We start from the raw sequence: 12,197 nt of genomic DNA on the forward strand, positions 1-12,197 counted from the left end.
TGACTGGAGTAACCATAATGTCATGTTTCTTTGATGTGATCCTAAGACAGGTTAGATCATTCTGAGGATCAGTACCTTTCACTGTGCTCCTTGTTTTCATGGGGAGCTGATGAAGAACATTTGAATACTGAACTGTTGTAGACTTATCAAGAGTTGTACTTATTAAAATGCCTGTAAATAAATAATTTTCTAATAATCATTCAGTTAAGCTGAATATTCTTCATATGCAGCAGATCCTAAGTGGAAAATCAATGCTTTGTTCTTTTCTGTTGTATTGATTTCAGGTATCTATATGTTTAAAATTATAATTTACATGAATCAGTGGCAATTAAACATTGAATGCCTTAATGAAACTTCTGAAATATCCTAATCGCTGTTTCAGGCTCTTCAATCCTATGAAATTCCATTGTGCAGTACTTAGCCAGTTGTCTTGGTTTGAGACAAATTAGGAGGAAACGTCCTGAGATGAACATGTCCTCTAACGGAAGGCAGGTTTTGGCAGCCCCTCCCCCATAGGTTCGAAAAGAATTTCTTGGAGGAAAGTGAAAAGAAAGCTGTTTATTTAACAAGCAGGGTGCACGCAGGCACAAAAAGGAAAAAAAATTAATAATATATAATAAACCTTCTCGCTGCAGAGAAAGATGGTGGATTTTATGGAGTCCTGCTCGGCTTCTCCCGAGGGCGGCGCCCCGAGGCCTCCCCTCCGGGCCACGGCGTAGGACTGCTGGCGATGTTCTGGTGTTTCAGACTGTAGCAAAGCTGGACAGTTCCAGAAGAAGAAGAAGAAGAAGAAGAAGAAGAAGAAGAAAAGGAAGTCACAGTCCCAGGAAAAATGTCTTGCCTCTGCTAACAGGCTAGCTAAAAGCCCAGCTGACACGCCCTCGGCTCTGCAGCGGTGAGAATGCGCATACGTATGTGTATCCTTGAACACAAACCGCGCTGAAGATTTTGCCTGGCTTCTCTTCCCCCTCTTCTGGACCCAGCTTAAAGCTGTGGGACCCATTTCTGGGCAATAAGCAAACAATAGGGAAATACAGTATTATCATAAAATCACCCCAAGACACCAGTTGTGGTGCTTCACCAGTTTAAACACCATCACTGAGTTTGTAGCCTGGCTGCAAGAATCGAACTCACACTTTCACTGTAGCATTTGGCACATGCAGGGATAGAAATTACACATTCCCAGGAAATACCAAGAGCAATCAAAGAGCAGACGTGGTGTGTTTGCACTTGGCAAGGAAAACCACCCTTGGAACAATCCCTTCCAATCAGTGGCCAAATATTGACAATTGGTGGTACACAGTGTATTGATCCCAGCTATTAAAACATGACCACATAAGTCAAGATTAATTCTTGATAATTTAATGAATCATTGTTTATCAATGATTTGTTGAATCATGCTTTTTATATTAATAGGCTACTGGGTGAAACGAAAACCAGGGTTCACAGTAATCCTACAAGTGTAAAACTGTTTAGCATTAATAAGCTTGTTTCACTAATAAAAAATTTATTTGACCTAGTAACAAAGACAATAGATTACAAGCTGGCAAGGCAATTTTCTCTTTGCATACACCTGTATTGTGTCTTCCAGATGGACAGGACAGGAATACAAAAATAGAATAACACGATTTAAGTTGAAGGGTCTGATTATGAAAAGAGAACCAACATGCAAAAATGGGGAATGCCAGGTAAAGAATTAGAGGCAAAGGTGTAAAAGAAATGAAAGAACCACCTCAGATATTGGACTATTCAATAACTTTCCTAGTAATTTGAATTACGTAAAATCTGTGTCATCACTTGAAAAATAATTCTGCATTGTGTAGTGTGGGGAAGTGTACAGAATGACCCACTACATCCTTTGTGTCTAATGTTTATTACACAGAGATTGAAACTGATGTTTTATGGAAACAAACAGGTGTTCCCAAGCACTGCATTAGCATAAGAATATCTATATAATCACAGCATTAAACAGTGAGTCACTTAAAAGCAGGGATGAATTACTGTCAAGTTTATATGACCTTGTGTCTAAATGATTGCTTCAACAAATACAGCACTTTCAATGGAAATGGTAAATGTTAAATGATCCTCCAATGTCTAATAATTACATGAAAATGAGTTGACACTAGTGACATCCTTAGATTAAAGCTGAGTTATGCTTACTTTAGGACAAATTCTCTTTGCCTTTGCCACCCAAATTAGAGAAAGGCAAATAAATCCTTCATTAGAAATGCTGTGTTGTGATCTTTCTCAACTGTGAGAGATAGCAGCAGTTTATGAGATTTTCCGAATAAACAAGGTACCCTGAGCAGAGTGTTTCAATGAACAAATCAACTTTGAGCATTAAAGCAAACAACAGGCAATGTTTCTATCAGGAATCTTTCATTTGCTTGTTCACCTGCACAGTATTACACCTACACTATTACAAAAAATCTCAGTAAGAGACAGCTGTTTATGTTAGAGAAGAACAGAGGGCTTCATCTATTCAGGGAACCTAAACAGCATAAGAAACCTTGCTTCTGCAGCACTGGTTTGACTGTTTTTCTGTGATTAATTTGTACACTTGTTTGAAATGTTTCATACAGAAATTACACTAAATTTTCTCCAGAAAGACTTGAAGTAATTGGCTTGACTGGTGCTACTTATGGATATTTTGAGATCTAACAAAAACTTTTGACTACACACTTTGAGGTTTTGTTTGTGGAATCCAGCTCTTTGGTACCTTGAATGCAACCTCACAGCTATAGACTCCCTTGTATTCACATCTGGCATCTGGTGTTGAAACATTTCTAAATGATCAACTAAACCCAAAACTCCTGCACTAATCTTGTCCATTGGTGTCACTTGGGTCACATGTTCTACAGTTTTGAGGATGAGGAAGTCTGAACAGGACATGGGGGCACTCGATACCTTGCTGTGAACAGCCTAATGTGAGGAAAAGTGGAATGTTTTTCCTACTGTGCAATTCAAAATTGAGACAGAAAGAATCCAAACCAGCTTTTGTAAGCAGCACATTGTTGTCTTATCTCTGCACAGCTGTTCCTGAGCTTTCCCTCTGTACAATAGCATGGTCCCAGGTAAAGATGGACTGCAGCTCTACACCTGAGTGGGAAGGCACACATGACCAATATTGTGCCAAGAAGGAAACAGTTCTGAGTAACAGAACATAAGAAAATAGGGTTATTTTTTTTGTTAGATTACAGTGGTTGTTTTGCCTTGAGAAATGTATCAGTCTGCAAGCTCAAAAAAGATCATTTGTATTATCTAAGTGCTGGATTTTGTTCACTTCTCATCTGCAGCTTATTCCAAGTGTTCATTGGATCAAGACACATTCTATTTACTGCAACAGAATACAGAAATGGCTGAAACTGTGCTTGTTCTGAACCCAGACTGCATTTCAGCTTAGTGAACAGCTATATCTCGACATGAGCAAGTGCAGGCACAAAGCAGCTTTTCAGTTTCCATTTGCCAGGCTACATGCTTCCCTCTTGACCTGCATCATCTCTTCTGTGAACAAAGGTACATTTTACTTAAGATGCTTAGGCATAGGAGTGAAATTGTCCCCAGTTTCTAAAGACTAAATAACATTTAGGTTTCCTTCTTGGTGTTGTTGCCTCTCATTGCTAAACTGCTGCTGGTGCAATAGATTTTTTGGGGATTGGAGAAGTGAAGGAGGTCAACTAAATTATGGGCAAGGGAAATTTCATGAAGTTGTCTCCTTTGTAAATGAAAGATTAAAAGAGATGAACCTGTGAAACCTGGCTTCTGTAAACTGATTCTGTGACCAGTTTCACTTTTGGCTGGCAACTGGTGGGCTCAAAGCCAAAGATGGCCTGATGGGAAACTTGGTCTTCCTCCTACAAGAACAACACACCATGACACAATTTTGTGAATATTTAGCAGGGCCAAGGAAGATCGACACTGCTTAGTAGGTATTATTGTCTGGTATTTTTTTTCTATCATAACTTTTCAGAGCAAGAGGTGGGGAGTGAATTGCTAGTGATTGTTTTTGTGTATATGAAGAATTTTGGACAAAGAGTGCCTGAAAAAGCAACGACTCAGTGCCACACATTTTCCTTCTCTATAATGAGATGTTCAAGATCTGGTTCTGAGATAAATATTTTAGTTAAACAAGGGGGATAGGCAACAATATGGGACTCCTTAAGTTAAATGAATATTATGATACTTGTCCTTATTTCTTCAGTGAAGACATGTCAAGGCTCTGCTGTCCAGTTTTCTTGCTTTCCATTAACTTGAATGAAAAACTACATCACATGGAGAGCTTCAAGGAATGGCCACAAACCAAATGTTCATGTCTTCAGATGACACAGGTGTTCTTGAAATTTGCAGTGCCTTCATGAACAGTCATGGGTGGATGTGATAGCAGCTCACACTGTGCAGCTTTGTGCTCAGGAGTTACTACGCTCATTGCTGCTACCAAGGGGGATACTTGGAGAGAGCAGAGGATGTTTTACTCCTGGTGCTTGTAACTACAAGTGTGACAATCCCTCTGTGGGGTTTTGTGAGGAGAGGGGACATAAGAGGACACCACAGTGTCCTGTGAGGATGCCCCACAGCCCTGTGAGGAGGCTGCAGGGACACCATGTCCAAGAGCAGCCTTGGGGCTCTTCCTTCTGCCCCCCCATGGCCTCATCCCCCGTCCTGTTGTTGGGGAGTAGGTGGTTTCATCTCCACTGCCATGTCCCAGCTGCTGCTGCTCTTTCCTTGCTGTGGAGCAGCACAAATGATACCATGGGACACACAACTCATGGCCAGGAGTAGCCAGGACAGACACCCTGAGGGGCTGAGGGGAGGTGGGATAACAGAGCCCAGAGGCTGAGGGCAGCCCCAGGTGGGATTGGGTTGGGCTGGTCTGGGCTGGGCTTGGCTTGGCTGGGCTGGGCAGGGCAGGGAGGGATTATTAATTAGTGCCCTTGAAGGGCCCACGGTTCTTGGTGTGGTTTTGGCTATGGGAAGTTTGTTGATGAGTTCTGCTGAGGGATTCTGAGGTGTGGTAAGACCAACTTAAGATGCCTTAGTTGTTGTAGCAGAGGGGTTTTCTAGTTAGTTTATGTGAAACTGAGGCTGATACTGACAAGATACCAGTTGAGATATTGCTGTTAGAAATAAGTCTTTGTCTTTTCCCTGCATGTAAGTGTTTCCTGGTCTGCTGTCTGTTTGCCCCCAGGTGTTATGTGTTGTGTGGGTGTGCAGGGCCCGGTTTGCAGCAGCTTTCCAGTCTTGATGTACTGTGATCATTATGTATAGACGTGTAAATCATCTTCAGAAGAAATCTAGACTTTTTCTGTTGGTGTAGATTGCTTTTGCAATGCTGTGGTATAAGCAATTTACCCATGCATTTCTGTTCTCTTTTGCCAAAACAGTAGGGGAAAAAATTTTGTGTGTGACATATGTGAAGAACTCTTTCCCCTTTCTCAGTAAATAGTGCTGAGGTGTTCAAAAGACTGTTATTTATCTTTTTAAGAGAAGGTGATTATTATTAAAGTTGCATATGAAGATTCTTGGGTTTTTGTCCTTGAGGTGACTTTTAGTTGCTCTGCTCTGTAGTTGGCAAGTTTGGGAAACCACTAGCACCATCTTTCCCCCCCCCCAAGGTAGCTATTCTACGAATAATTTAACAAGCTAGTTATGTATCTGCATCTCTTTAAGGACACAATTGTATTTGAAACCACAACTCTATATCAGCACATAATTTAATGCAGTTGCTGGCCCTGTGTTGGAGAGAAAATAACTTCAGTGTGTGGTATTGCCTTATCTATTGCAACAATATTATTTCAGCCATTTATTAAGTTTCAGACTGGCAGGGGCCAGCATAAATCATATGTTGAAGTTGCTGTGCTCAGATAAGTGTGCAGCTGAATTGAAAATCTGGTTTATGAGGAAAGGGAGAAAGTATCAGGAAAAACAGTATCTTTATTTCAAAAGCTACCATTTTAGAATCTAATCCAGCATCCCATGCCATGGAAGGCAATCAAGAACACTATGCCTGGAGCTGATGCTGGTCTGTGTGAGTTGTTTCACCTGTGACCAGCTTAGCCAGTGCATTGCTTCACCTGTGCAGCTCAGTTACAGTGAGAAGTGTGGTGGTCTGAATTTTTGGAAACAAGGTAACTTTACTTACAGGTAGTTTTTCATGTTTTTTAACAATTGGAAGCACTGGTGTGTGATTATTGAATCTGCCTGGAACATCTGCTGGGCAATTTTGTTTCAATACAGCCTGTAGATGATCTTAAATGAAAACTTATAGATTATACAATATAAACCTGGTCCTACTGCTGGTGTTAGTGACTTGCTATTACAGTCCAATTAAAGTAAGCACATACTGTAAGGGATAGTGGTGATCCTATCCTCAGTAATTGGACTGGCAATGCCAGGGATTTAGAAAAATGAAAAGGACAAGTTTTTATACTTACTTTGCTGCACTGTTGCTATTTCTTAATTTTCAAGGCTTCTTTCAAGACCACTGCTTTCCCTCATAGATGCAAGATACCTATATGTCTTTTTAAAACCAATAAAAATATCAGCTCAGCTTTGCAGAAAAGACTGAGCTGGAGCCAAAATGACAGCAAGCATGATGCAGGTTTATTCTTGGAAACATTATTTATGCTCAGCATGAAAGACTGAAACCCACAGACTTTTACAGATATGCAGATAGGCTTTGTATCAGAGCTAGACACTTAAGAAAATAAAATCCTTTCTTGGTTACTTCAAAATTAGCTGAGAATTCAGATTCCAAACAATATAATTATTCTTTCAATATAGGGTACTGAATCCAGTATTAGGAACAAAGTGCTAATTCTTGAGAAATAGAAATCCCTCTTAGTCTAGGACTGGAATCTTGCAAATACTTATCTGTGCAATTAAGTATTTGCTGGAAAAGTAAAAAGTGAGAAGCTTAAACTTCAGGTGCCTACATTTGACTGTTTAAACAAATTTCTGCATTTATAGTTAAGACTAAGGAAAAAACAATCAACTGAAAGATGGAAAGCACTCAAAAGTGTTAGCTTTTTTCCTTTTTTTCCCCCCCCTCAAGCTATGATAGATATGTAAATCTGTACGTGGAAACTGGGAAGAGGATTTTGCTGGTAAGTACATGAAACTTTCTTTTGTTCCTTGCTGCTTGAACCTGTGTAACAAGGAAGAGGCAGGAAGGGAGTAAAGCACACTGAGGGACACACTGAAGGACTTGAGCTATGCCGAAGTGCTGTAAACAATCCTTATTTGCTGCCAGCTGTTATCAAATGGCACAGATCAATTCAATTCAGGAAGAACTTTGCTTTTTGTGAGGAGTAATCTTGATTACAACTAACTGTAAAGGTCTGCCAGCTATTACAAGGGCTCCTATGCCAATGCCACAGGGTATCTCCAAAAGTTTTAGGTTTTGTTGGCCTGTAAAGTGGAATGAACTCATCCATGACCAACTTTAATGCTGCTGATGACCAGACAGCTGATCTTTCTTTTCCCTCTATGCTTTTATTTCTATCCCAGCAGTCTCCAAGGAAATTGGGTGGAAGCAGATAATGTGGCACAGTAGCTGAAAGCTTAGAATCCATTCTTAGCACACAGTCCTTATAAATATCTAATATAAATGATTATTTGGTATTAAATTATTATTTTGACACACTGACAGATACACATTGTATTCAGGTGTACAAAAGTTTGAATTTTTAATGCAGAGTTGTCACTGTACATCATGCTGCTGGTCAGTCATGTACCCAGCAACCAACAGGAGCTACAGTTTGGATTTTTTGCCTGCCAACTCTGTGGAGTAGTCACACCATGAATATTCTCAATTCCCAGTCTTTCAGCATCTGGGAAACTAACTCAGAATTTTATAGAAGCAACAGGGATGGAACTTTTCTGTCCCAGAAGGCTTCAGGAGCAAAAGTGTTCTTTTGTGTCTGTAGCAAAATTAAACTTTTGGGGAAGAGTGTGCCAAGCTGAAAGTACTCAAAGTGATGTTTGGGGTGTCCAGGGGCTCCAGGGCTGTGCCTGTCCATTTCTTCATCCTTTGATAGTTCTGCTGTGAGCAATCAGTTGTCAGCACATCCTTGTGTGAAATAAAATACCATAATCTCTGTTACTCTGTTAAAAAACCTCTTTCCTTTTCCTGTTTGAAATTTGGCTTTGGTTTTACTCAGATAAAAAGGTGAAAATGAAGGAAACAGAACAAAGTTAGTTATCCTTGTAAGTATAAACAAAACTCTAGGGAAGGACTTGCCTTCTTCTCCTGAAAAACATCTTGTAGCAAGCACATGACTTGGAATGGAGGAGATTGGGAAATATCTTAGACTGTTGATAAAGTATTATTTGTTATTCTCTTCTGTTACCTCCACAAAGCCTAATATAAGAAATACTTTCTTTTGTGTGGATTGTTTTTTTTCACGAGTTTTGAGTGCAGTTTACCATTTATTTGCCCATTGTGTGAGGAATTTCCAGCTCAAATCCTCTAGATGGTGCCACAGCCCCAGCACACGGAGGTGACTCAACGTCAGTTTTGTGTCTCACTTGTTAAAATCTCATGTCACTGAAGTCAGGTGCTCTATGAAAGGATTAATGACTTGAACAGCAATAAAGTTTGTAGGTCTGTGTCGGGAGGAATCAGCATAGGTGGATGACTTATCCTCAGCTAAGTAAGAATAGTTTTTTGTTATGTTTGGGGTTTTTTTTATAAATACAGAAACCTTGTAGGGACTGCTGTGTGGTCAAGTTGCCCCCTCCTCTCTTGAGGCCTTACCTTGAGTGGTGCCAAGGACAGGGGTGACCAGCTGTGGCCTATGGTGCTGGTTAAGTGACACCAGTGAACCTCTTAAAGCTCCCAGCAGATGTTTCTGCTTTTCTATGCTAATAGGAACTTCACAAACCATTTTCTCTTCCTTCTAAGAGCAGGTGTAAGTACATGAAAATGGCTTTCTTGTATCAAAAGCAAATAGATAATAGCCTTGGTTCAGTTGTAAGGCAGAAGCTGTAGTGGCAATCACTCTATTTGGTAATTGCAGAAATTTTATACAGAGCTTCATCAAAACTAATTTTTTATGCTCTGGCTTTTCTTGCAAAATCTGAATTGTGAGTACATTATTACCTGGGCTTTTAAGCCATCCACTCAGAGACTTTTAGACTGGTATGTGAATCTGATTCAATCCTTTGCCTTATCACCACTTCCTTGCTGCCCTGGTTGTTTCAGTGGGTAAAGTTTAGTGAGAACACGCATGTCAGCTCATCAGTTGTACTCCTGAGCTTTTGGTGGCCTAATATGAAGCTTTGTGTGGTCTGCTGTGAATGTACAGCACAAAGAGCTGTGCATCCAGGGGATGTGCTGAAGTTCCACGGTCCTGCTTTGACAGGAAATACCCACTGAAGCAGGAAGAGTTTAGAGAGTGACTCTGCTGATGCCTGAATCACACTGAGATTAGGACTTGTTGCTGACAGCAAGGGCTGTGTTTGTGATTAACTTGTATGGAAACATTGGGCACCAGAAGTGTGGAAACAGAGAGGCAAAATTTGGGAAAGGCACCAACTCTCCAGCCTCAGTTACAACTGAGCCTTATGTTTAGCTCAAGGGTATAGATGGTGTCCTTTGTAAGGACAAGAAAGGACTTGGCTGTCTTTGTAGGACATCTGCCTGTAAAAGGTGTTATCAGGCAATAATAAAGGAGTAACCTGAGCCACGGGACTACATTTTAAAATTTCATTTCACTTGGATAATTGCATCCTTTCTGATGTACATTGACACCCTGTGTTTTAGATTCTTTGCAAGTCTGGGAAAAAATTCAGTCAGAATCTTCCAAATGAAATATTTAAGGTGCTCTTTGTGCTTCTGTTTTATGAGATAAAATATTGGTGTCCTCTTCACCTGACACTATTAAAATATCTATAATATTCTTCATAGGGGGTTTACTTACTGGCCGGATTTGATTTTGGGTAGCAGCAGTCTGTACAAAGGTCAGCTGTAGTTTCTATTAGATGCTGCAGTAGTGATTCTGAAGTGATGAGTGACAGCAGCTAAAGTTCAGTTTTACTTCCTGTCTTAGATCTATTTGATGATATTTGCCCTCTTTAAAGTACAGCTGTCTTTCTCTCCAAAAGGAGTGGCCAAAGCCCAGCTATAAATTAATCTGGCTACTGCTGCAAAAGACCATAAAAATGTTTATCTATACATCAGCAACAAAAGAAGAATCTCCTTCCTTTATTGGATGAGGGGGAAACACAGTGATAATGGGTAAGGAAAAGGCTGAAGTACTTAATGCCTTCTTTACCTCAGTCTCTGCTGGCAAGACCAATTGTTCTCCAGGACCCCAGCCTTGGGGAGCAGAATGGAGCCCCCCAAATCCAAAGGGAAAAGGTCAGTGTCGTCTTGCAGCATGGAGGTACACACAGGTCTGTGGGGCTGGATGGGATTCCCCCCAGGGATATTGAGGAAGGTGATGGAAGAACTCAGTGTGTCACTGTCAATCATTTATCAGCAACCATGGCTAAATGGAGAGGTCCCAGGTGACTGGAGGTTGGCAAATGGGATGCCCATCTACAAGGATGGGCAGGAAGAAGGATTCAGGAAATTCAGGCCTGTCAAGCTGCCCACAGTGCTGGGGAAGCTCACGGAGCAGCTCATCCCAAGTGCCACCACACAGCAGGTACAGGACAACTGGGGGATTGGGCCCAGCCATCCCAGGTTTAGGACATGTCCTGCTTGACAACTGATCCCCTTCTGTGACAGGCTGACCTGCTTAGGGGCTGAGGGAAAGGCTGTGGATGTGTCTGTCTGGACTTTAGTAAAGCCTTTGATGTCATCCCCACAGCATTCACCTGAGAAACTGGATGTTCATGGCTTGGACATGTGCACCCTTTGCTGGGTGAAATACTGGCTGGATGGCCAGGCCCAGAGAGTGGTGGTGAATTGGGGCCAGTTTGGTTTAATGTCTGTATGAATCATGTGGGCAAGAATCAAGTGCACCCTCAGCCAGTTTGCAGAACGACACTGGGTTGGGTGGGAGTGCTGACCTGCTGGAGGGCAGGAAGGCTCTGCAGAGGGATCTGGGCAGGGTGGATTGATGGGCTGAGGCCAATGACAACAGGTTCAGCAAAGTGAAGTTGTGGGTCCTGCTCTTGGGTCACAACAACCCCCTGCAGGGCTACAGTCTGGGGACAGAGTAGCTGCAAAGTGGGCCAGTGGAAAAAATTCTGAAATAAGTTCATGACCATAGGACCTGTAAAGTTTGCTGATGTACTTTTCTTATTGCTGAGTCAATTCGGTTTGTAAGAACCAAAGACAAAACCACAGGTTTCTGTGACATATTCTGGGTATAAGCGTGCATAAGCACTTTCAGAAGTTCAACAGAGATAACCAGAACTTAGACAGCTCCCTTTCTTCCACCAGATAAGCTAAAAATGCTGGTTTTAATACCTTGGGTATCTTTAGTGTAGTGGCTAACTTTGGGATGCTATAGGTGCTGATAGAAGGTGGGGATGAGGCACTTAAGAACAGCCTTTTCCCCCTCTCTGTGAAATGTGAAATCCAGTATTAGTTTGTCCTGTCCTGTAGTTGTCGCCTTGGGAACAAGAATTGATGCAGCTGGACTGTTGGCAATTTGTGTCTTTATATGTAGTAATTAAAAGCCTGCACTACAATGGATGGGAAGCAAGAGGATTAGAATGAAACTTATTATTGGCAGTTTTTGAATGAGAACTGTATTTCTCATTACTTGAGTGCTCTCTATCATCCTTGATTAAAGAAATTAAACTACAGTTCAAAAATGTAAACTGTAGCTTGATGATGCAATGTTCTCTTTTATTATTTCTTTACCTCAGTTTGGTCAGGAGTATGAGTTCCAAAATATCATAAGGAGTCAGTATTTGTCATCCAAAGGAGTCTGAAAACACCACAGCAAGTGTACATACATAATTAGATATCATGAGATTTCTTCATCACTACCAATACCACCTCTAGGGCAAGACTGCTTGGAGAAATTTTGGTCTTTGGAGTTTTTGGAGTATAAAGAAAGTTTACAAAGTTAATTGTGAGAGTTCCTGGGACCATTGCTCATAGAACAGTAATGAGGAAAGTAGTTAAAATAGAGTATGAGGCAGAATAAATTTTAATTTTCCATTTGCAGTTTTTCCAGAAAAATCACAATTCCTGGTTTAAAAAAAAAACAACGAATGCAGTTGTAGAATTTATTTTA

Source organism: Corvus cornix, chromosome 11 (genome assembly GCF_000738735.6).
Source record: "Corvus cornix cornix isolate S_Up_H32 chromosome 11, ASM73873v5, whole genome shotgun sequence".
Classification (NCBI taxonomy): Eukaryota; Metazoa; Chordata; class Aves; order Passeriformes; family Corvidae; genus Corvus; species Corvus cornix.